Source organism: Aquarana catesbeiana, linkage group LG05 (assembly GCF_042186555.1).
Source record: "Aquarana catesbeiana isolate 2022-GZ linkage group LG05, ASM4218655v1, whole genome shotgun sequence".
Classification (NCBI taxonomy): Eukaryota; Metazoa; Chordata; class Amphibia; order Anura; family Ranidae; genus Aquarana; species Aquarana catesbeiana.
Genome location: NC_133328.1, coordinates 436,329,291 through 436,357,124, shown reverse-complemented (window position 1 = coordinate 436,357,124; position 27,834 = coordinate 436,329,291).

The window sequence follows — 27,834 nt, the reverse complement described above, 5'->3', positions numbered from 1 at the left end:
TTTAGAGAACAAAGGCCGGAACTTATATTTTACAAACGCTTCATTGATGACCTGTTTTTTATCTGGAATGGTACATCTGAGTCGTTAGGAGCATTTATACAGGCCTTGAATAATAATAATAACAATATTAAGCTTACTTCAGAATGGCATAAAGAAGAAATAAACTTTTTGGACGTCACCATTTATAGGGTGAACGATAAATTAGAAACAAGAGTTTATTTTAAAAAAACAGACAGGAACAGTTATTTGCCCATCTCAAGCGGTTATCATCCATTATGGCTCCGGAATATCCCAAAAGGACAGATTATGAGAGTAAGAAGAAACTGCTCTGAAGATACACAGTTCTGGATTCAATCTAAAGTCCTTACAGAGAGATTTGAAGCCAAGGGATATGACCCGAAGAAACTGAAGAAGGTGGTGGAGGAAGTGGCTGAAATACCTAGAATTACATGCTTACAAGAATCACGGCCGGTGGGTTCTGAGGTAGCACCAACAGAAAAAAATCGTAATAAAGAGTGGGGCTTTATTTCTCAATTTCATACTCAATACAAGGAAGTGGAGGAGATCTTCAGAAGACACTGGCATATACTCCGGTTAGATAAAAAACTCACCACAGTATTACCTTCTGAGCCCCAGTTCATTTATAGAAAAACCATGAGTTTTGGAGACAGAGTGGTGAAGAAAGTGATTGACCCTCCTAAACGTCCTCCGACATTTTGGGATCGCAACGGCTTTTTTGCGTGCAGGAGATGCAAAGCCAGCAGGGAGGTCTCCAGACCTCTTAGAGGAATTGATCGTTTCCTTTCCCCGATTAATAATCGCAGTTTCGGGATTAAACAATTCATTACATGCAACAGCACCTTTGTGGTGTACGCATTGAAATGTCCTTGCGGTTTAATCTATATAGGCCGTACAAAAAAGGCTATTACGGGTGAGAATAGCTGAACACATAAACAACATAAAAATAGGCTATAAGGATCATAACGTCTCACTGCATTTTGAATTAAAACATGATAGTGACCCGACGGGATTGGAATTTTGGGGGGTTGAACATCTCCAGTCCCATTGGAGGGGCATAAATCGCATCCGAGAGTTATCCAAACGTGAAACCCATTGGATCTATTCTGTGGATGTGATTGCCCCCAAGGGTCTTAACATAGAGCTTGACATAAATTGTTTCATCAGTGACACATAGACATACCCTGGGGTATGGTTTCAGTTTCTTTTTATCACAGTGTAATGTTTTATTATAATGAAATTTTGACTCCAATATGATCACGTTTTATATGTAGATGTTTTATATACATATATTTACATGTGGATTGTCATATGTTTTATATATGTACATATATACATTTTAGATATACAATTTTAATACATATTTATTTTAATATTTCAACATGTGTTTATCAGGTGCAATTTAGCGTATGCGATTATTCAATATGTGCTAGGAAATCGCTATGCAGTTTTTATCTTTTCATAGGATAAGCAATGTATGATGTAAAATTGCTAGACAATAGATTTATTTTAATATTCCAACATATGTTTATCAGGTGCAATTTAGCGTATGCGATTATTCAATACGTGTTAGGAAATCGCTATGCAGTTTTTATCTTTATTCATAGGATAAGCAATGTATGATGTAAAATTGCTAGACAATTCTTGTTTACTGAAAACTTTTATATTTTGAGAGTGAATATTTTAATCAATTTTAATGAATACCGAAAGTGTATACACTGAATGATTGCAGGTATTCAAGGTACTTGTTTTTTATGCATTAGGTCATCTTCCACTAGAACCAGTATTGTCATGCTTAATACGACCTGTGGGAGCAGAATGTCCGGATGATGTTATTTCACACATTGCTGACAGTATTTAGCATTAGGGGCGGGGATGTGTGAGTCATCCGGGCGTCTGCTTCTGCTGATTGGCTGTTCCGCCTGCCACTTATATAAATACCGGCCTCCTTTCTTGTGTGTCACGCCCTCAGAAGAAGTCCAGGAAGTGACAAAATGTTAGGGACGTGTCGCACAGGAAGTGACGCATGTGCTCCACCAACCAAGGAACCAGGAAGCGTGTGACTGTGGTTACACACAGGGAGCGCTCCTGACAGGTTTTCACGACTGGAGGACGCAATCAGGCACAGTGCACTTTGTTATCTTTGCTCAATGTTTATTCAATTTTGGTACGCATGGTTTTAAGGGGATGTTTGGATGGTTCAAATAAAGATGTTTAGCAGTATCACGCTATGTGAGCATTTTTTCTTCTACATATCCTATTGGAACTACTTGGAATAATACTGACATCTGGTGGTCGCTTTGGATATTGATGCAGATTTACTACTATTAATCAAGGCTTTTATTGATCTGATTTCTGGTGAGTGACTTTTCATTGGGGACCCCAGCACGTGGTGTATTGCTTGGTGATAAGATTACTACCCTCACAGAATACATCTTGATTATTTATTGGTGGGACTCTGGCTATCAGATCCATGTTTGAACTTTCTGAAATAGATTAAGAAAGAGACCCTGTTTAATTGGGGTGCACAAAACGCTGCTGCAATACTGAAGAGACACTTTATATATTTATAATTGTGTATTTATATATTTATCTAATTTAATTGATTCATTATTGCCTATATACATGTCCTCCAGGTCAGCCATAAATAAGTTTGCATATTGGGGTGCCATTTTGCTTCCCATAGCAGTACCCATACACTGGAGATAGATGTCATTATTGAAAGTGAAGTAGTTGTGTGTAAGAATGAATTCAATGAGCTGTGTCACATCCTCAGCCGTGTATTTGTGGTTTGGTGAGGATGATAAGAATCTGTGACATGCCGCCAACCCATCCTTGTGAGGGATGTTACTGTACAGAGATTCTACATGCATAGTGACTAGAAGTGTATTTGGTGGTAATTGTTGTTTATTGTTAAGCTTGTTCAGAAAATCAGTGGTGTCTTGCAGGAAGTGTATTCATACCTGTTATTATGGGTCTGCCTGGATTTCCTGGCTTGTGAATCTTGGGCAGCATGTAGAAGTCTCCAATTTCTGGATTATCTGTAATCGCATTGATGAGTTCTGAATGTAGGTGGCTTGGTATTATCGCAATGAGACCTATTAATTGCTTAGTAAAATCCTGGGTCGGATCATAATCCAGTTTTTTGTAGTAAGTAGTATTTGCCAGCTGCCTCTAGCCCTCTTGTATATATTTATCTGTATCCATCACGACTGCGCCCCCTTTATCTGCTGGTTTGATGGTTATGGCCTGATTATTGCGCAGATCATGTACAGCTCTTCGTTCCAGAGGTGAAAGGTTGTATAATCTTTTCTTTTCTTGGGTGTATATCATTGATGTAACTCCCCACCTGAAGCTGTCAATATAGGTATCCAGTTTGTAAACCTGTAAATTACCAAGACAGTATTTACACAAGGGATACCTTGAGATTCTGGATCGGCTCCCAAGTTGCTGATAGCAGGAGCAGGAGCAGGAGTTAGCAGGAGTTATAGAAGTTGTGTTTGTTTTGTGTTGTTGTGTAAACTGCTATCAGCAACTTGGAAGCCGATCCAGAATCCCAAGGTATCCCTTGTGTTAAAGCTGACTTTACAGAAAATGTGGATATAACAGAGGAACTCGGAATCATAAATTTGTCAAATCATCAACTTTCTACACCAGAAACAACAGTCCTATCCAAAGGCCTCACATTCTGCCCAACCACCAAATTGGATAATTTACAGGTATGGTCAGATATGGAGGAATTCTTTAGGAGACTAAGGCTCAAAGAATATTTTCACAGTAAGTAAAGGAATCCTAGGACAATAGTAGGTGACAAAAAGAAAAAGAACAGCAACTTCACACCTCCACAAGGACGCAACCCCAAACTGAATACCTATATTGATAACTTCAGGCTACGAGTTACATCCCTGATATCCACCCAGCAAAGGAAAATATTATACAACCTTTCACCACTGGAGCGAAGAGCTGTACATGATCTGCGCAATAATCAGGCCATAACCATCAAACCAGCAGATAAAGGGGGAGCAGTCGTTGTGATGGATACAGACAAATATATACAAGAGGGCAAGAGGCAGCTGGCAAATACTACTTACTACAAAAAACTGGATTATGATCCGACCCAGGATTTTACTAAGCAATTAAAAGGTCTCATTGCCACAATACCAAGCCACCTACATTCAGAACTCATGAATGCGATTACGGATAATCCAGAAATTGTAGACTTCTACATGCTGCCCAAGATTCACAAGCCAGGAAATCCAGGCAGACCCATTATAACAGGTATGAATACACTTACCGAACATATCTCAGGACTTGTAGAAAACATGTTAAAACCTTTAGTCATGAACACTGCGAGTTTCCTGTAAGACACCACTGATTTTCTGAACAAGCTTAACAATATACAACAATTACCACCAAATACACTTCTAGTCACTATGGATGTAGAATCTCTGTACAGTAACATCCCTCACAAGGATGGGTTGGCGGCATGTCACAGATTCTTATCATCCTCACCAAACCACAAATACACGGACTTGTAGAAAACATGTTAAAACCTTTAGTCATGAACACTGCGAGTTTCCTGTAAGACACCACTGATTTTCTGAACAAGCTTAACAATATACAACAATTACCACCAAATACACTTCTAGTCACTATGGATGTAGAATCTCTGTACAGTAACATCTCTCACAAGGATGGGTTGGCGGCATGTCACAGATTCTTATCATCCTCACCAAACCACAAATACACGGCTGAGGATGTGACACAGCTCATTGAATTCATTCTTACACACAACTACTTCACTTTCAATAATGACATCTATCTCCAGTGTATGGGTACTGCTATGGGAAGCAAAATGGCACCCCAATATGCAAACTTATTTATGGCTGACCTGGAGGACAAATTCCTGAACAGCATACAACAAAAGCCATACAGATATTATCGCTATATTGATGATATATTCATGATATGGACTGAAGGTGAAGAAAATCTAAACCAATTCTTCTCACTGATCAACACTTTTCACCCATCTATCAAACTAAAAATGGACTATTCAAAAACACATGTCAACTTCCTGGACACTACAGTATACATCAGGGATGACAAGCTTCACACGTTGATATACAGAAAACCTACTGACTACTGACTATCTTCATAGTTCCAGTTTTTACCCCCAACACACTAAACGGGCCATCATACACAGCCAGGCCATCAGATACCACCGAATTTGTTCAGACCCAGAAGACAGAGATAAACATCTCAGAACAGTGGCAGACTCCTTCCATAAGAAAGGTTACAAAGACAAAGACAAAACCATCAACAACAGCATAAACACAGCCTTGAAAACCCAAAGAGAAAATCTCCTTCAATACACAGAGAAAAAAACAAATAACTGAGTACCTCTAGACACCACATACAACCCAGCACTTGAAGGGATCAAAAAGATAATCAAAGATTTACAACCCATTATAACAGAGGATGAAACTCTGAAAGGAATATTCCAACAACCCCCATTATTGGCTTTCAGACAACCACCCAACCTCAGACACAAACTAATCAGCAGGAAACTTCACTCTGATTATGAAGTCACAAATAATGGAAGCAAACTCTGCAATAAAAAACGCTGCAAACTATGCAACCAGATCAATCTATCCAAAAGTGTTACACACACAAATGGGACCTTCAATATCATGGGATCTTACAGCTGTACCTCCAGTAATGTTGTGTACCTCATCCAATGCAAAAGGTGCAGCAAAGGATCAAAATGTTGGTGAAGCAGTATAGAGGTTGCAAGCGAGGATGAATTTGCACAGACATACCATCAAAGAACATAAAGAAGACAGTTTACGCACACCTGTGGGACATCATTTCTCACAACCGGACCACAATATAGAAGACCTCAATGTTTTAGTTCTTAAAAGGGAATTTCAGAACTATCCAGGAAAGGAAAACGTTTGAACTAAGAATGATACTTCTTTTTGACACGAAAAATAACGGCCTGAATTTAGATATTGGTTTCCTTACACATTATGCTAACGTTTTACGACCCCTCTGTGACTAGTATCCCCCCCTGCATTCTATAGCTCTCCCTCTGTCTTATCTCACTAACTCTGCTGCTATCTTTATTACCATTGATTTGTATGTGTTTGGTTTTTTTCTTCTTCTTTAACATGCTGCTTAAAAATTTGTGAATCAGTACTGCTTGGACCTTGAAGAAGGGGACATACCCCGAAAGCTTGTCCTAAAAAATTGTATGTTAGTGCAAATAAAAAAAAGTATCACGGACAGTACTCAATTTTCTCTGTCACAATTGCACTAATATGGCTACAATCAAATCAAGTATGATGGAAGATACTGCGTTTATGGATAGAATATTAAGTGCCATCTCTAGTTATTGTTGTGTTCGTCTTTATGTGTGTGCATTTTAAGAAATTGAAATTGTACTCACATTGTGATGCGTACTTGTTGCCCGTAGATCTGGAAGTTGACTCATACAAAGGTCCATTGTGGTAGAGTGTAGTACGTTGCAATGGTTGCTGAAATGGATCTTTGAGTAGTGTGATTCCGTCGTTCATCCAAAAATGCAGAGAGAGAAATAAAAAGGTAAAAACAAGAAAACCAGCATAACAGGTAATACACTGTAGAACATCCAATTCGGAGTAACAAACATAGAAGGTGTGAAGCACCTACAGGCAGCATTTCCCTGCTAAACTTTGTAGGGGGTTAAGTTCAACTTTACGCTTCGCAGCACTGTCCCCATGGGGACTGTAGTTCTAAGGTAGACCATCTGGTCTTATTCACTGGTGTAATTTTGCATTTTTAGCATTAACTTCTTTTCACTCTCTATCAATTTGGTGTGGAGTGCTGGTGTTGGGGTTTCCATCATCTGTTTCAGAGAGAATATCCCACTCCCTCAGGAGAGCAATCCCCTTATCTAAGGAGGTTATTGCAAAAATGTGATTGTCTCTCATTATAATGATTTTCTATATGCGATTTTGTGAGTGCGTAAAACTTTGATTATTGTATTTAGGCTTTTCCTTTTCTGGAGTGTGTACTGTAACAAATCCGCATAGAATTGTAGGTTTTGGTACTGAGATGGGATTTGGTCTTGCTTTCTCATTATTGCCATTAAGTTTTCTTTCATGTGGAAGAAATGTAAACGCATGAGTACATCTCTAGGTATGTGATCAGGCAAATGAGACAGTTTTGGCAGGCGGTGGATCCTGTCTTTAGTAACGTCTAAGTCAGTGAGACCCGGTACAAGATTTTTGAACAGTATTGTCCCATATAGAGAGAGGTCATTCTGCTGCACTGATTCGGGGATCCCCCTTATTTTTAGGTTACTTCTTCTCGACCTATCCTCCATGTCCACTAATTTTGCCTTTATCCACTCATTCTCACTTTCTTTTTCATCATATGCATCCACCAGATCATTTATGGGGTCAGCGTATTCGCCCATCTTAGCTTCTATATGATCCACTCTGTCCCCCACAGCCTGAAAATCTCTGCTAAATCTGTGCATACATGAGGCTATATCCAATTGGATCAAGCTCCTCAGAGATAGTAGCATATCCTTTAAAACAGTATCTAGTACTGGTTGATTCTGTGTGGGGAATGATTCAATGGCTTCTGGCATCTCCCTTGTGTCCCCCCCGAGTCTGACATATGGCTCCCTTCTGGATCTAATCCGTTGTCATCCAGCCTGGGCTTGGACTTAGCCGGGATGTTGGAGGATGGGGTAGGAGGGTTAGAGTGTGGGCTTGAAGATGCTGTGTGTTTTGAAGGTGGATTGCCCTTTTTAGTGGTATATAAAGTAGTAGTATAGGCCTCGGTACCATTAAGGTGCCAAGAAGTCTGTCAGGTGGTGGGGCCGTTTGCTGGGCATGTTGCCAGGGATGCTCCACCCTTATCCGGTTTTAAAAGGCTCCGTGGATGGGTTATGTGCTGCTGTTTCCCCGTGAAGGCGGAGCCCTGGAGCTACACGTCCACTCTGCTCCACTGCAGGCCACGCCCCCGAGTGGGGGACACTGTTTTTTATATTTTTTAATAAAGTAATAAAGGAGGTGTTAAAAATGTCTTTGAGTTTTTTTTACTTTTTGACATTTTATTGGTGAATGGGTGGGGGTACGATGTACCCCAAACTCATTCACTTGGGGGGAGGGGGGATCTGGGGCCATTGTCCCCATTAACATAGAGACAAGGTGCTTTTGGGTTGGGGGGCCTTAAAAGGAGGTTAGTGCCTGCATCTCTTGTGGAGTAAGCTTAGATTATTGAGGCCTTAATCGACAAATCCTCATAAGATCCTGAAAGACCATTGATATGTTTTATGTAAGGGGCCTTAGCTTGGTAGAGATTGAAGATTGATTGTGGTTTAAATGGGGTGTGTGTGATGGTGATAACCCCCTCCCCCGATCTTATCCCAATATACCCCAGCAAAGTCTCCAGGGGAATCCCCTGATTCCAGGAGAAGGCTATATAGGGCTTTCAGGCCTTTTTGATCTTCATCATCCCCCAACCAGCTCAGTGTAAGTGAAATGAAATGATTCCTTTTAATACACATGCTGAATGCAGCCAAATCTTGTATCCCAGCTTTTTGGAAACAAAGGAAACCTCCACTGATCCACCTATGGTTGTCCAAGGTTATCGAACTCCAAACCATGGAAGAGATGATGGCGGCAGCTAATTATAGAGAGGAACTAGTTCACAAAACTTGGTTCTATTGGACCATGTTCACATACTCCATGGAGTATCACTCCCTAATGCATGAAATCTAATTGGGCTATCCGAACATAGACCTTGTACTGGACTGGTTTACCACTGCCTATGGTTATCATGTGAAGTTCTCTTCTCTCACCTTCCCATCACCTTCCCATCCCTGCAGTGATGTCCACGCCTGGAGTTTAATCTTCTTTGATTGATGTATAGCATGTGGTTCATTGATTTGTTATATCAATGAAAATATTTTTTTGTTTATTTCTGCATGACTATTTTTGAAAATTGAAAATAACAAAGAAAAAATAAAATAAAAACGCAGATCAAATTAAAAGGGAAATACTTCTCTGATGGGTGTGAGGTCACATAATGCCCATCGACCCACCCATCTACTATGCGTACATGCCCCCCGCTATGTGGAGAGATGAGAGAACAGAAGCTGAATGGTAATGTGACTACAGAATGTAAATTTCGAAAAAGGTACTAATCTTTTATTTATTTTTTTAAAGTAATAGTAATAGGAAATAATATTTTATGTGTTAAAATGTGTTTTATAGTTGTGTATACAAAAAAAACTTAAAAAATGACTTACTGTAGGGATTAACACAAATTGACACATTTGACCAAGCATTTCCAAGTCCCAGTCCATACAATAGGCCTTTAGAGTTGTTCCAAAATCTGTATCCCAATCAAGGTAAAAAAAAATAAAAATAAAGCAGAATCATTACTTTTGCTATTGAAGGCAAGGCGTGGGGATATACATGTAAATATATTTTTTTCGATTGTACAAAACTAATGAGAGAATAAATGTTCTCAGTAAACCAATATACATAGTAAAGTCTACGAATAATGTATGTTCCCAACTATGTGTATCCTTCTTTATTTTCTGTTCCTGTAAAAAATCTTCAAAAAAAATAGTTGAGATTAAAAAACAGTGTCCTCCATCATCAATCATGGCGCCCACCGAATGCCTGGCTTTCACTGGTTGGTGACGTCACAAGGGGGGTGCAACCAGGTGACGTCACCAGGTGGCTCCACCCCTTTTCCTATAAAAGAACTGTCAAATGGCAAGCCAGTCATTCAGCGGTTTGCGTCAGCCTCGTGATTGACAATTGGTATATAGTAAAGTGAACCACTGAAGGTCAAATATATTGCCTTCAAAGTGTTGCCAACATCCCGGATTAGTACAAAAAATAAGACCCTTAGGTTAGGGAACTTATATACCCCCCAATATAGTGGGACTTTGTAGGCGAACCATATAATAGAAATTGATAAAAAAATATATTTTATTTATTTAGAAAAGCATAAAAACAAGATATATTGGACATGAATCTCAACAAAAGTACTCATACAGTGAAATTTGCTTTCATATAGTAATTTTTGTATACTTCCATTTGTAATAGGATATTTTCTCTAAAAGCCTGACATGTTTCAGGATGGTGTCCCTTCTTCGGAGGCATATTGTAGAGAGAAAAATCATATATGTAGAAGATACATTCTGAAATAACAAATGAAAAATGATTTGCACAGTGTAACAATATGAATAAAAGGAGGTTTAACAACCCAGCATCCCACAGTGTCCACCATACATACCAGTAAAGAATTTCCAAAAATGAAAGATACATGCATGAGTATGCACAGACATCCAATGGGATGAGACAGCAAATTATATCTTTTGGATAAAAACGCACTGGCTGTCAGCTGACCAACCCGTGTAGAATAATGGTTATCCCTCGGCTTCAGAGATGACCTCGCAAAGGCCCCCAAGTAAAAGGACAGCCCTGCTAGGTCCCAAATTAACCTCTGAGAAGGAAAGGAGAAAAAGCTTTTGAGTAAATTTCCCAGAATCTATCAAATTACATATATTTTATTTTCCATTTGCCATAAGAGACTTTCTCTTTCGTTTAAACTTAAATAAAGAATATATATAAAATGTGAAAATATAACTAGTATCCCATATTGTATAGGAGCGTATGGTCTTCAAAATTTAAAATATTGAATGTTGAAGAGAAGGCATTCAGAAAAACCTGCTAAATTTAGGAGATTACAGTGCCACCATCTGCTAAATTACAGAGAAATAAAAGAGGGAAAAAGAAAAATAAAACAGGCCTTTCTTGCCTGTATATAAAAATGAGGAGATTATCATGCAGCTGGACCGTTTAGCCAAAGAAGTTTGAAGCAGGAAAATGAGTACAGAGAGTATAGAAAGGTTTGCTTGTTTTTATCTCTCATAGAATATATCTTGCAAAGAAGTGTATCACCCAGTACAGGGAGAGAGAGGTTAGAGGTTACTCACTTGTTGGATGCAGAGGTGATGCACAGACTGCTAGAGCAGGGAACGTTTTGGAGCCTGGATGGTGGGATGACACGCTGGGCAGGACGCCAGAACGCGGCTTATATAGCCGCCGGCGCCTGTGCAGTGAGATTCTCATTGGAAGTGTCAGCAGAGGGAAGAATGCCGCTCTGCGGCAGGGGAAACAGAAAGGGGAAAAAAAAGGAAGAAGACAAGTAGAAGAATAAAAAGGGGAGGGGGAGGAAATAAACAGGGGAAACAGATAAGGGGAAAAAAGAAAAAGACAAGTGGATGAATAAATGTCGCAAACAGATAAGGGGAAAAAAGAAAAAGGCAAGTGGATGAATAAATGTCGCAACCGTGTGAGAAAGAGAAAATTGCATGAGCGAGATGTGTCAAGGAATGAAATAAGAATTCTTATTCAATATGGGATACTAGTTATATTTTCACATTTTTATATATATATATTCTTTATTTAAGTTTAAACGAAAGAGAAAGTCTCTTATGGCAAATGGAAAATAAAATATATGTAATTTGATAGATTCTGGGAAATTTACTCAAAAGCTTTTTCTCCTTTCCTTCTCAGAGGTTAATTTGGGACCTAGCAGGGCTGTCCTTTTACTTGGGGGCCTTTGCGAGGTCATCTCTGAAGCCGAGGGATAACCATTATTCTACACGTGTTGGTCAGCTCACAGCCAGTGCATTTTTATCCAAAATATATAATTTGCTGTCTCATCCCATTGGATCCCATTTTCTCTCTACAATATGCCTCTGAAGAAGGGACACCGTCCTGAAACATGTCAGGCTTTTAAAGAAAATATCCTATTACAAATGGAAGTATACAAAAATTACTATATGAAAGCAAATTTCACTGTTTGAGTACTTTTGTTGAGATTCATGTCCAATGTATCTTGTTTTTATGCTTTTCTAAATAAATAAAATATATTTTTTTATCAATTTCTATTATATGGTTCGCCTACAAAGTCCCACTATATTGGGGGGTATATAAGTTCCCTAACCTAAGGGTCTTTTTTTTTGTCGTGATTGACAATGGATTTACATAGGGGGACATTGTGTTTTTTTTTTTTTTTTAATGAAAGGAATTGTGGGGAAGCCCATTAACAGCTGATGACTCATCATTTGTTAAGGACGCCATGGCTGGTTTCCCAGACCTGCTTCTTAACAACCAACTATTCACTGGACCCTGGTTGGGCAAAGCTTGGTCCAATCAAAGCTTAGAATGCACTGTGCAGCGCGCAGTGCATTGCAGGGCGTTTGGTGGGGCAAACACCCATCTAACGCCCTGTAAATTTGTTTGCTGAACGGGCAAACTTTTGCTCAGAACTTTTGCTTGGCCCTAACCGTTCGCCCAACTCTAAATATTACATATCCCAGGGTTGAATTCTTCAACAAAGATTTCTACAGAAAGGCTACAGCTAGGGATAAATCGATGCAGTGCCTGACAGATATCTAGCATCCTTTGATCATAACTCCTCAACTTCCATCATTACCACTCAGGAGAATATTGCTACAACGAGCCGATCCACAGGGCCCATCTTCAGTACTCAAGCACATAGTACTTATCTATCAACAAAAATATTTTTCAAACATTGGAACATCCTAAAAAGTGACCTTAAACTGAGTCCAATATTATCTCATTGCCCCAAAACTGTCTTTAGAAAGTCCAAGAATGTGAAGAACTACATTGCTCCGAGTAAGTTGCCACTGGTGCAAACAGCTACAATTTTCCAACAGTTTACCAACATTTCTCACATTGAAAGGCATGTTCAAATGCAAAAAACTAAATTGCCTGACCTGCGCCTTTGTCACTCATGGGCAGCAATCCTTTAGAGGCCTACTTACCACATCAAAGAGTTCTTCACTTGCTCCACTTCCTTTGTGGTATATTGTACCCACTGTTGTTGTGGTATGCAATATGTGGGTAGGACTGTTAAATCGCTCTGAGCAAGGTTTGGAGAGCATAGAAGGAATGTAGAAAAAGGCTCACCCAAATTCAGTCTATCAAGACACTGCCTCTTAAATCATGGAAAGGATACCAGCTGCCTTACAGTCCATGTGATAGAGTCTATTAAAGCCTCCTTGTTTTGAACAATTCAAAATCCTACAAGAGAAACATACTTGATTTTTAAACGTGACACCATGCCTCCTAATGGCCTCAATGAAGATTAAAACATAAGCACTATTTTATAGTTACTCCAGTATCCCGTATATCATTATCAGCAATCCGGTCTATCATTTGTTGTTCTATATGTTTTGATTACCCTCATACATTTTTTTGTGTGTATGTGTTTTTGTTTTGTCTTTTTGTTTCTGGCAGTCCTGGGTGATGTCTCCTGTTTTCCCCATGTACAGCCTAGATGTGGTTATGCATTTTTTATATTACATTATTTATCTTTTACAATTTTTGTTTTTAGCCTCAGTTATCTTCTTCTATTTACGGCAGCTCTGGGTGCTGTGCTGCTCTCTCTGTTAACAGCTGTGGTAAGATTGCTTTGAAACACAATCCTTATCCAGCTCCAGCATTTTCCTACTACATAAGGTGGCTTCATATCCAGAGCTCCTGTGTTCAATCCATGACTTTGGCTCTCCAGTAACAGCAGTTCCATGCTTTCATTCCATCTCCACTCCCTTGCCAATATCCAAGGCAAGGCATTCTGGTTGCGTGTCTGATCTCTGTCCCAGAGGCTATCTGACTGTCATGCTGATCTTTATTTTATCTTTGTGAGTGCTTTTTTATATTTTCTATTAAAATGACACTTTACATGCTACACTATTGTTGTCGCGCCTCTCTCCCCTTCCCCACTTTTTGTCTCCTACAGCCACACAGCTAACTTACACTGAGGTCAAATGTAGAAGAAACAAATTGCTCTTCAGTTCTGACAATGAAGCTCCTGCTGGGAGCTGCTGTCAGTCATCACAGCAGGACCGGATGTGGGGAGGGGGAGGGCTTCAACAAAACTGACTATAAGAGATACAGGTAACATTTTCTGTGTCTTCTATAGTCAGTCTTAGTGCAGCAACTTACAGGATATCAACACCCAAATGACTGCAGGAAGTACAGGCATATCATGCTGGTGAACTTTATCTCCTAGCAGAAATCACAGAAATGCATATTTTTTTTTTTTTTTTTTTTTATTCTTACCACTCAGTTTCTTATATAGCGAGACAACAATCTTATATAGCGAGACGTTCATATACGTCTCTCTTATTCAATTCTTCACATCACTGTGGCTGATTTTCATAACAGTATAAGAAAAAAGGAAAGGGATGGAAAAGGTACAATTCCCAACAAATATTATAATCCCTATATGACCCTTCTTCTTCCTTCTCCCTTCCAGAGATTGTATTTTTAAAAATTCAACCTTTATTATATTGTCTCAATTACCCATATCCCTCAATAATTTAAACTATTCCTCCCCCCCCCCTTGTGCAAGTACACCTTCCATAAATAACTCTGCTAGATCCTAATTTTCTCTGCATAACTCCATGTTTTTTTAAACTCTCTCCAACACTTCCATTTGTCTTTCCTCCCCTCACACCTTTCTTCCTTGTTACCATAAAACCTGTCTATGGTATAGGTTTCTTCCACGGCGTTTATCCACTCCCATATCTGTGGACTTTCTTTTCCCTCCGGTTTTTAGGGATTCATTTTTTTGCTGCATTAATTAAGTGTGGTACCAACGAGGCTTTATATTGATTCTCATCCTTGTCAATGCCATGGAAGAGCACCAACCATGGCTCTTTTTTCACCTCTTTCCCGGTAATCTCTTTGACCATACTTAAAACCTTTTCCCAATATTTTTGAATCTTCGGGCACTTCCACCATAAATGTGCCATTGTGCCTGCCTCCTTACATCCTCTCCAGCAGTCTGCCGAAGTCTCTTTTTGATATTTACTGGCCCTCTCTGGTGTTACGTACCACCTCACTAAGCACTTATAGTTCATCTCAGCTGTTTTAGCATCTAACGCCGAACTGTGGGTAAGGTTCATAATCTTTTTTATCATGATTGACTCTGTCTGTGTCCCCAAATCCTTTTCCCATTGTTTAATATAAGTGGGCCGATCTATTTCATCCTCTACTAATAATAATTTATATAATTTTGATATAGTGTTTTTTGTGATTTCTAAGGTGCATAATTTTTCCAACCCCGTCAGTTCTTCTCCTGATCTTATTGGCTGTGATAACTTTTTGACAAACCTTTCTAATTGTGAGTACCTCCATCCATTAATCACCCATGTTTCTGTGTTCTGTTGCGGCTCGTGAAGTGTCCTAATTTTCCCTTTGTTTACTATCTCCCTTAATTCCACCTTATCATTCTTTATCCAATTCCCCCCTATACTCTCTTTCCCCAGGGCAAAAAACTTGTTATCTTTTAATCTTAATAATGGTGAGTTATAAGTTTTATTTAACTGCTTATAAATTATATCCCACATCCTAAGTACCACCCGTGTTAACACATGTGTTTTTTCATCTAATGTTCTATATTGGGGGGGGATTCCAAATAATTGCTCCTAACTTTGCCTTACTATAAAATTTTTCTATGTTTACCCATCTTTTTTCTTGATTATCCCTTGCCCATTCTATCGTTCGTGACGAGATTATTGCTTTATAATATGTTACAATATCCGGAGCCGCCAGGCCCCCTCTTTTTTTCTCCTGTCTTAGTGTCTTTAGGGATACCCTCGGCTTTTTATTTTTCCAAATAATATTTGTTAACATTGTTTTAAGTTTTCTGAGGTAGTATGATGGTAGTCCTATAGGTAACATTTGGAATTTATATGTAATTTTTGGAAGCAGAGTCATTTTAATAGCGTTTATACGTCCTATCCAGGATATTGGTCTAATCTGTAACTTTCTTCCTTCTTTCCTAATTTCATCCAGTAGGGGGATATAGTTCCTTTTATACAGAAATGCATATTGACCATTGGTTGACTGTGCTTGACATGGTCAATCTGATTCAGGAAACAAGGGGATATGGTAGATCATCAGGTATTTATCATTACCAAATAAAGTAAAAAATTATTGGGCTATTAATATTCATGGCTATATACTATTTCAGAGAGACAGGGTAAAATGTAAAAGGTGGTGGTGTCTGTCTCTATGTGAGAAGTGATCTCAAAGTGAGTGTGAAAAAAGACCTAGTTGATGGAGAATGTGATGAGGCTGAAGCAATATGGGTGGAACTGCATATGGATGTGCATACTTCAAAAGTTAATCATTGGAGTTTAAAGTTAATTATATGGGAGTTCTTCAAAATGACTATATGCAAACACACTGTAAAGTATATTCCCATGGGCACTAAATTTAAAAAGCTAAAAATAAAACCTATATGGCTCACAGCCAAAGTTAAAAAAGCTACTAATAATAATAAAAAATATATAAAACTGAATTAACACTATCCTTATTTAAAAGTTACAAAGAATATAATAGAACATGTAAAAGCAAATTGAGGGGGGCATGGCCAGCTGCTGAAGAAGAGAGCCGATCTGCATCTCCATAGCCCACTGGGCGGATTATAAATGGCTCACAGCATTGTAACAGGAACACTTTCCCCTCTTCAGCATCCAGTTAACTAAGGGGAACCAATAGGAAGCAAAAGGAGCATGGGTGACTGGGGAAACTAACATTTCTTTTTCCTGCTGTTCATGCATTCCTTTCAAGATGGTGACAGCAGCATTACTTCTGCCTCTCCCGAGACTCATGGCACACATTGCTCATCAAAGCACAAGCTCGGACCAATTGCACAGAAACCCTCTCCAACTTGCAGCCCAGCAAAATCCAAGCAGAAGCTGACACAAGAACAAGCTGCAGCTGCAGAGGTGAGTGTCTCTAATATTTCAGTGGATGACTCTAGGGTGCTGCCTGACTGCATCTTAGCTTACCCTACTCTAAACCAGCCTGTCATGGACACGACATTAAAAGATATGTTGGTCTCATTATGGAGTACTATACACTCAGACATTATAGCCTGTATGCGTCAGTTTAAAACGGATATATAAGAAGTGAGAGATAGAGTAAACCACATAGAAAACAGGAGAGTTTGCACACATTTTCAATGACCTTGTAGATGCATACAACAATAGAAAGGACGACATTAACTGGATTAAGGAAAAATTGGTGGATCTAGAGGATTGTAGTCATAACAACGGCAAAAACAGAGGAGTCTCGGAAACAATAAAACCTGATGAGCTGTGGTCATATTTTGATAATTATTGTACAGGCTTTAACTGACTCCTCAGCTGAGGAGTTCATAGTTGATCAAATCCACAGTTGATCAAATGCATAAACTCCCGCATTTGCCTAATTGGCTTTCCCAGGATACTTTAGTACGCATTCACTTTTAGCAAAAGGGTACATGCTCTGTAAAGAGGCAAGAAATTTACATTGTGATGTCTTATGTCTCCAGGAGATGCATGTTCAGTGTTCACCAATTGAAATCACCCAAGTTCTCCCACAGACACTAGCTACATATATTCACATCTAATGCACCCTCAAAAAAAGAGGAGTTCTGATAGCAGTGAAGGACTCTGTAGCCTTTAACTACATTTCATATTATTCAGAAGACACGGGAAGATACCTAATTTTGATATGTGACATTAACCCCCCTGGCAGTATTCCCAAGTCTGGCTCGGGGTGGATTTTCAATACCAAAGGGGTATCCCCGAGCCAGACTCGGGATTGCATCACAGGATCCTTGTAGAGTTTACTTACCTTGTCCCCTGGATCCTGTGATGTCTCCCCGCTGTGATCTGCAAGCCGCCATGTCTCGCTCGATTCACAGTGCCGAGCTCTGTTCCCTGCAAGAGTTGCGACGCACGGGGAGTTCGGCGCCAAATTCAAAAAGTAAAACACACAGTACAGATACAGTATACTGTAATCTTACAGATTACAGTACATTATCAAATAATTACACATCCCCTTTGTCCCTAGTGGTCTGCCCAGTGTCCTGCATGCAGTTTTATATTATAAAAACTGTTCTTTCTGCATGGAAACTGGAGATTGTCCATAGCAACCAAAACTGTCCCTTTACATCAAAAGTGGCTTTAGACCAACTAGAAAACAGCGATAATAATTAGAATCACTTGCAGAATTGAGTGATAGTGATTTGTGGGGAAATCTGTCACCAAACACTAAGTAACAAAAGAGACAATTCTGCAACTGAGCAAATTTCAGTGTTTTTGATTTGATTACATTATTGAATATTTTTTATTATTATTATATTACTAATTGTTATAATTATTTATAGTTATTTTTTATATTATAATTTTTGATTTAGTTTTTCAAACTTTATCTTACCCAGGATGTCTACTAGACTCTTGTTTGGACAGATTTAAGTGAATAAGAATTACAGGCCTATAATATAAAACTCCAAATTTCTGTGCAAAATAATTGTACCGCTTTCAGCATCTAAAATCTGAAATAATCGTACCACCAGAGAGGTTAACAATGTCAACTACACCCTGATCGATGTCTGTCTACCAAATACTAAGCCACTCTCTTTCTTAAATTTAATGCAGATTTTAATGCAGGTTGTGAGGATCTTTCTATGGCAGGCCTCAAGGACCCACATAGAAAAATGCTGCATCAATTTCTGCATTCTTCAAATTTATATCATGGAGATGTCAGCATTCACACTTTATATATTCTAGAAAAGATTTAATGCCATTTTTACTACAATATGTTCCTTATTCTGAAATCCACATCATATCTGGTAATGCACCCTACTCTATCACAATAGCAGGGGTCCTAAATGGAGATAAAAATGTTATGTGGCGAAACAATACACATCTGCTCTCATGACCAACAAATGTCTAAGGCACTATCAGAGTATATTGAATTTAATGAATTCAAAGCAGAGTGGAAAATGTGGGACTTTTTAGGTGCGTAATCAAATAGTACAAGAGATTTACTAAAAACAGTAATATTTATGTATTTAAACATGATTGAGCTAAAAACATTTGTACAACCATTTGATATCATTGCTCAAGCATGTGTAGCATTTATAGAACACCATGCTATTACTTCTGACATGTTTTGCCGTTTTCGGCTTCGTCAAAGGAAAGGCTGATGGATTCACTGGTAAAGCAAAAACCAAAATCAATAATAAACAATGCATAGTAAATTCATATTTACATATTCTTTGACATAAATAATGGACAATACAACTACCTTGTGCAATATTTGGAGGTAGGGAGCCCATTAGGGGAACTGATGCCTGTCTGAAGGGTGCAGCTTTGTTTTTTGGTTATTTTTCTTTTTTGTTGTTTTTGTACGTTATTTATGTCAAAGAATATGTAAATATGAATTTACTATACATTGTTCATTATTGATTTTGGTTTTTGCTTTACCAGTGAATCCATCACACTTTCCTTTGAAGAAGCCGAAAATGGCGAAACTATAAGCGCGATGTTAGATAATTGCTACACAGTCGAGCAATGATATCAAATGGCTGTACAAACATTTTTAGCTCAATCATGTTTAACCCTTTCATGATTAAGCCTATTTTTGAAATTTGGTGTTTACAAGTTAAAATCCGTATTTTTGGCTAGAAAATTACTTAGAACCCCCAAACATTATATATATATATTTTTTTTTATCAGAGAATCTAGAGAATAAAATGGAGATTGTTGCAATGTTTTATATCACACGGTATTTGTGCAGCGGTGTTGTAAACGCACATTTTTGGGAAAAGGGACACTTTCATGAATTTAAAAAAATCCAAACAGTAAAGTTACCCCAATTTTTTTTGTATAATGTGAAAGATGATGTTACGCTGAGTAAATAGATACCAAACATGTGACGCTTTATAATTGCATGCACAAACTACGGTACCTAGGAATTTCCATAGGCGACGCTTTAAATTTTTCTTATAGTTACCAGGTTAGAGTTACAGAGGAGGTCTAGTGCTAGAATTATTGCTCTCACTCTGACGATCGCGGCGATACCTCACATGTGTGATTTGAACACTGTTTACATATGCGGGCGCGACTTCCGTATGCTCTTCTTTGCTACATGAGCTGGCGGGGACGGAGGCGCTTTAAACATTTTTTTTTCTTATTTATTTTATTTAATTATATATTTATAAATTGTGTTAAAAATGAAAAAAATGTTGACTTTTATTGCTGTCACAAGGAATATAAACATCCCTTGTGATAGTAATAGGTGGTGACAGGTACTCTTTATGGAGGACCCCCGATCCCTCCTTTGCACTTCAAAGTAGTCAGATTGACGAAAACGGTGATTCTGAATACTATGTATTTTTTAAAACCGGCGCCATTGGCCATTGTCATGACGTCGCTTCCATGTTTACAATTAGGCCACGGCTTCGTTCTAGCCCGCCCCCAGCCGCCGGAGGCAGCTGATTGGTCATCGAGCAGCGGGAGGCGGCGGGAGGGGGGGACGTCCCCTCCCGCTCCTGAGGTATAACAGCCGAGCAGCCGATCTGTTTGTAATTTTGAACTGGTACATTTTAAAAGTGTAGCTCCAGCCAAAAAATCTATTGGAAAACATAGGGAAGGGTTATCATCCCTGTGACATTTGTTTTGCTGTCTGTGCACCTCTTCAGAAGATTTCACCTCACTTTCTGTCCCAATGGCAAATGTTTTTTGACAATTTGGGGTTTTTAGTGAAACAAGGATTGTTGATAAAGCAGAGGAGACACATTTTTCCCATATTAACTCTTACAGGAGAGAATTTCCCTTCCTAGGGGTAGATTTCATCTCACTTCCTGTTGTCTCCTTCCGTTTGCAAGTAGGAGTTGTTTGTAAGTTGGATGTTTGAAAGTAGGGACCTGCCCTATATACTCTGCAGAAATTGGGGCCTTAAGTGTTGGTGTTGCCACAACACTGTAAGCCCTCACAGTTACTCTTGGTGGGCACAGGAACGGGCCCTGCTGTGAAATATTAGATCAAGAATTGTAATTACATATCCCTGTTGAACAGGGTCAGAAAAATTGGGCCTTTAGTGGTGGTGGTGCTGGTGCCACAACACTGTAAGTCCTCACAGTTACTCTTGGTGGGCGCAGAAACAGGCCCTGCTGTGAAATATTAGATCAAGAATTGTAATTACATGCACCTGTTGAACAGGGGCAGATAAATTGGGCCTTTGGTGGTGGTGTTGCCACAACACTATAAGTCCTCATAGTTACTCTTGGTGGGCGCTGGAACGGGCCCTGCTGTGAAATATTAGATCAAGAATTGTAATTACATGCACCTGTTGAACAGGGGCAGAAAAATTGGGCCTTTGGTGGTGGTGGTGGTGCTGGTGCCACAAAACTGTAAGTCCTCACAGTTACTCTTGGGGGGTGCAAAAACGGGACCTGATGTGAAATATTAGATCAAGAATTCTAATTACATGTCCCTGTTGAACAGGGGCAGAAAAATTGGGCCTTAGGCACTGGTGCCACAACACTGCAACCCCTCACAGATACTCTAGTTGGAGCGCAGGAACAAGTCCTGCTGCAAAGTATTGCATCAAAAATTGTAATTACACTCCCCTGTTAAACAGGGGCTGAAAAATTGGGCCTTAGGCACTGGTGCTGGTGCCACAACACTGCAACCCCTCACAAATACTCTAGTTGAGCGCAGCAACAAACCCTCCTTGCAAAGTATTGCATCGAAAATTGTAATTACACGCCCCTGTTAAACAGGGGCTGAAAAATTGGGCCTTAGCCACTGGTGGCGGTGCCCAGAACCAAAAATATTCTTACAAGCTATCAGCATGATCATTGAGGAGGAAGAGGATAGTCACTCAGCATAACAGGATAGTCACTCAGCATCAGCATAGGCAGTCTTGAGGGATCTGACATTTAAAAAAAAAACTATTCGGTTACATCAGCATCAGGTGCTTGGTAGCTGGTGGTGATCCAAGACTAATTCATATTTATGAAGGTCAGTCGATCGACCGAGTTGGTGGACAGGCGCACCCTGTGATTGGTTACAAAGCATCCAGCAGCACTGAATGTACATTCCGAAAGAACGCTGGATGCAGGACAGGACAGTAGCTCAATTGCATACTGTGCAAGCTCTGTCCAGTGATCCATCCTCAAGACCCAGTAACCCAGAGGATTTTCGGTGGGAAAGGTGTCCAAGTCAGATCTTGCCCCTAGGTATTCCTGCACCATGTAAAACAGACGCTGGAGATGGTTGCTGGAACCGCTCATGCCTTGGGGCTGTGGACTAAAAAATTGTCTGAACGCATCGGTCAGATGGCCACCTTCTACACAGCTCCTTCTTTGACTGACCAAAGCCTCAGCAACACGTTGTCCCTGAACAGGAGTTTGTAACCTCCCAGTCTCTGGGAACGCATTGCACAGACCTTTCTGCAAGGCCTCCCGAAGACGTTTCATCCTCTGCTCCCTCTGCGATGGCAAGATAAGGTCCGCAACCTTACCCTTGTAATGTGAATCAAGGAGGGTTGCCAGCCAGTATTGATCCCTCTCCTTGATACCATGAATACAAGGATCCTTCCGCTTTGCAGGATCAGGGAGGCCATGTAGCGTAGGTTTGCTGAGGCATTCGGTCCGGAGTCCTCTGGGTCTCTAAGGATGACGCAGCCACCTCCTCCCAGCCATGTTTAAGTCCATGGGTTCACAAACATATACATTTTAAGAATTGGATAGTGCGCTAGCCTGCCGACATACTAAATAACATTGTAGGGAAAAAAATGCAAAGAAATGCATTGGGTGGATGCCCCCTTGGACTTTAAAGGGCAGGAAAAAATAGATAGGAGGTAGATGAGTATAAAAGGCAAAAAAATGCCAACTTTATTAATGTACAAAAATGCAAAGATAGGAAAAAATTCAAGATCGTATACAATACAAAAATGCACCAATGATAAAACATCCAGTCCATGTGTTTCTTCGGACTGTAAATGATTCCTTGAAGACTGCTGCTGATTCTGAGTTCAAGGCTCCATCTCCATGCTGACACAATCCTCCTCCTCTTCCTGTGTGATCGGCGGGCACGCAGGAACACTGTCTGGATAAAGGGGGCCTTGAGAGGTAAAGAAGTCCTTCTCTTCCTGCCGTCTCTTCTGCCTCAAGTGCCCTGTCCATTATTCCACGTAGCGTGTGCTCCAACAGGTGGACAAGGGGGACAGTGTCACTGATGCATGCACTGTCACTGCTCACTATCCTTGTGGCCTCCTTAAATGGTGACAGGACAGTGCATGCATCCCTGATCATGGCCCATTGGCGTGGGGAAAAAAAACAAGCTCCCCTGACCCTGTCCTGGTGCCATAGTCGCACAGGTACTCATTGATGGCCCTCTACTGCGTGTGCAGCCGCTGCAGCATGGCCAACGTTGAGTTCCACCTGGTGGGCATGTCACAGATTAGGCAGTTCTTGGGCAGGTTAAATTCCTTTTGGAGGTCAGCCAGATGAGCACTGGCATTATATGACCAGCAGAAATGCACACAGACTTTCCTGGCCTGCCTCAGGACATCCTGTAAGCCTGGGTACCTGCCCAAGAACCGCTGCACCACCAAGTTAAGGACATGAGCCAAACAGGGCACATGGGTCAGTTGTCCCTGTCAGAGGGCGGAGAGGAGGTTGGTGCCATTGTCGCAAACCACCATTCCTGGCTGAAGCTGGCATGGCATCAACCACCTCTGAGCCTGCCCCTGCAGAGCTGACAGAATCTCTGCCCCAGTGTGGCTCCTGTCCCCCAAGCACACCAGCTCAAGCACCGCATGGCATCTTTTGGCCTGCGTACTTGTGCACCTTGAACGCCTACGGAGCACCGCTGGTTCCGAGGATAAAGCACAGGAAGAGGCCATGGAGGAAGAAGAAGGGGAGGGGGTGGAGGAGAGAGGTGTGTCAGAATCACCAGTAGTAGAATTTTGGAGGCGTGGTGGCGGAACAACCTCCAACACTACTGCACCTTGTCCTGCATCCTTCCCAGCTGCCAGAAGAGCCATTCAATGTGCCATGAAAGATAGGTAACGTCCCTGTCCATGCCTGCTGGACCATGAATGATCGATAATATGCACCTCACCGCTGACCGCCCTGTCCAGCGAGGACATTGCCTTCCACATGCCGGTAGAGAGCCGGAATCGCCTTCCGTGAGAAAAATTGGCGTTTGGGAACCTTCCACTGAGGAACCGCACATTCCACAAACTCACGGAAGGGGGCAGAGTCCACCAACTGAAAAGGCAGCAGTTGAAGTGCTAGCAATTTAGCCAAGCTAGTATTCAACCGCTGGGCATGTGGATAGCTGGGAGCGAACTTCTTTCGGCGGTGCAGCAGATGGGGCACGGAAATTTGCCTGGTACAATCTGACGTTGGAGTACCGATTGCAGATTGCCCACAAGTACTTGGCTGTGACACATCTAATTCTACACCTTCATTCCTCTCAGTGCAGGTCTCAGAGAGGACTGAAGGTATAGTGGGGTTGGAGATCCCAGCTGATGAGGAGCAAGGAGAGGTCCTCGATGTTCTTTGGTGTGGGTCTTTTAGGTACACTTGCCAACGAACTGCATGGCAGGTCAACAAATGTCTGGTTTACCATATGGTGCCCAAGCGGGTGATGTTTTGGCCATGTGAGGTACGCTTCAGACATATGTTGCAAATAGCAGCAGTGTTATCTGATGCACTCGTCTCAAAAAAGGCCCACACCAAAGAACTTTTGGAATAATGCGCAGACAGCAGCGCCCTGCACATGCGGAGCTCTGCGATGTGATGCATTCGGTGTGCTGCCTTAAGCTGGCCCCTGGAGGGCATCCTGCCTCGTTGGTGATGTGGCTACTCCTCCTCTCTCCTATCAGGCACCCACGTTGAGTCAGTGACCTCATCATCCCCTCCCTCCTCATCACTGGAGCAAAGCTGGCAGTATGCTGCAGCTGGGGGAACATGACTGCCAGATTGCTGTCCTTCTTGGGCACCCCCTCTGTCTGGGCTCACATTACTGTCTTCCTCTAGCTGAGTACCATCATCAGAGCCTTCAAAATGCTGGGCATCCTCCTGGAGCATGTACCCAACACTGTAGTCAAACAGTTCAGGGAGCTCCTCAAGAGGACATGGGGGGCTAGGGAAGGAGTGACTAATGCCATTGAGCCGAGGGAAGAGGCCGCGTTGGCAGCTGCTTTGCCAGACAACGTACCCTGAGCCTGGGTGAGAGGGGATTAGGAGGATGAGGACGGCTTGATCATCCACTCTACCAAGTCTTCCCATGTTGCGGCTCAACGTGGCCAGCTGCCGAAAAAAAGGACAAGCATGTCCCACGACCATGTGCTGATGAGGATGCACCTTGTCCACGACCAGCACTGTTGCCTCTAGACACAGAGCCTGCTTGCCCTCTTTTATTGGCTTGTGACTGTCTGCCTCTCCTTGTTGGCCTTCCAGACATACTAATGGACTGCAGTGAGATGTAGCTGCACAAAGCTGGGATGTATATATATATATATACTGATTCTGCATCTAGCAGTATCAACTGCCTGCCTGTGGTACTAATAGGATCAGAAGAACACCACCAATTTTCTTCAGGTAGCTTTAGGTGCACACTGTGCAGAGGACACAGTACACTAACTGTAAATACTGTAGCTGCCTGCCTGTGGTATTAATAGAAGCAGAACAACAGCAATTGTCTTTAGGTAGCTTTAGGTGCACACTGTGCAGAGGACGCAGTACACTAACTGTAAATACTGCAGCTGCCTGCCTGTGGTACTAATAGGTTTAGAAGAACAACACCAATTTTCTTCAGGTAGCTTTAGGTGCACACTGTGCAGAGGACACAGTACACTAACTGTAAATACTGTAGCTGCCTGGCTGTGGTATTAAGAGGAGCAGAACAACAGCAATTGTCTTCAGGTAGCTTTAGGTGCACACTGTGCAGAGGGCACACTACACTAACTTGTAAATACTACAGCTGTCTGTGGTACTAATAGGATCAGAAGAACACCACCAATTTTCTTCAGGTAGCTTTAGGTGCACACTGTGCAGAGGACACAGTACACTAACTGTAAATACTGTAGCTGCCTGCCTGTGGTATTAATATGAGCAGAACAACAGCAATTGTCTTCCGGTAGCTTTAGGTGCACACTGTGCAGAGGACGCACTACACTAATGCCCCATACACACGGTCGGATTTTCTGACGGAAAATGTGTGATAGGACCTTGTTGTCGGAAATTGTTTCGTGTTTAGGCTCCATCACACATTTTCCATCAGATTTTCTGACACACAAAGTTTGAGAGCAGGATATAAAATTTTCCGACAACAAAATACGTTGTCGGAAATTCCGATCGTGTGTACACAAATCCGACGGACAAAGTGCCACGCATGCTCAGAATAAATAAAGAGATGAAAGCTATTGGCCACTGCCCCATTTATAGTCCTGACGTACGTGTTTTATGTCACTGCGTTTAGAACGATCGGATTTTCCGACAACTTTGTGTGACCGTGTGTATGCAAGACAAGTTTGAGCCAACATCCGTCGGAAAAAATCCTACGATTTTGTTGTCAGAATGTCCGAACAAAGTCCGACCGTGTGTACGGGGCATTGCTTGTAAATACTACAGCTGCCTACCAATTTAACCATTTGATAGTTACATAAAAAACATACATAGCAAAATTTAGCTTAGGAGTTCATCACCAGCAGTTATTTCTGTGTAGATGTTGTAAAACCATTGATCCACATAAGTCTGTTATAGTGTTTTTACTAATGCATTGTCCATCATTAATAATAAACTAGTTTTTTTTAATCTTCTGGGAAATAATTAAAACCTTTTTTTCCAATAAAGAAAATCATTAGTGTTTCCCTAACCATTATCTTCCTACCTATCTTCCTACCTATCTTTCCATTAATAGTGAGAGGGGGAGGAAGTGAAAATATATGGTGCCTAGAGTTTGCCACTGGGTGAGAAAATAACTTCTAAGTGAAGTCTGACAGACAGGTGAGGAGTATGCCATTTAGACAGCAGCAAAAGTTGAATCACAATATAAAATCATAAATTAGACTATGAACTATTTGTGTTTAGTGATATTTAGAAAAAGGAAATTCTGTTCTGCATCAAAATGGGTCTAAATACATTTTAAAACACTTAGGTTTGATTAGACTATAGCTATTACCATACATATGTAGCATGCAAGCAACTATTTACTGCAGTAAGCTTTCGCTGCTGCATTTGAGTGGTATTCCTAAGCACATCTACGTTATCAACTGACTTTTTAGAAATATACTTCAGTCCGGATCACTCTGGGCCCTGCCTCTTCTTATTAAGATTCACCCCTTGACATATATGAATCCTGATAGGTGCCAGCGGCTGCATTAACAATACAGACATCAGGGAAACAGTATTAAAGGATAAGTTCACCTTTTTGAACATGTTACATCCATATTTAGGGTGCAACATGTAACATGTTTAACATCTGACCCCTTTCCCCCGATCCCCCGTCTCCCTGTGACAGAGAGCCAGGGATCTTCTTCCCGCACTCGCTGTCATAATTCAAAGAGAGCATGGCTATGTGGGGCTCCACTCACATGGCTGTGTCATTGATTCACAGAACCCTGTGAATCAATGAACTACAAGTGCTGTCATCCTTTGAGGCTGTCGGCTTGTAGTTTTCAATGAACTACCAGGGCACTGTTGAGCACTCTAGGTAGTTCATTAAGTTTTCTGTTATTCAGTTACTGCCTGCCTGTATCGGAATTACTGGCTGACAGCTACACAAACAGTCTTACATTACACTCATGATCTGCTGATCAGGCTCCTAACAAAAAAATAATAAATGCATATTTTTTTACCTGCAAAAAAAATGTGCATTTATTGTTTTTTTTGTAAAGTTAAACTTAT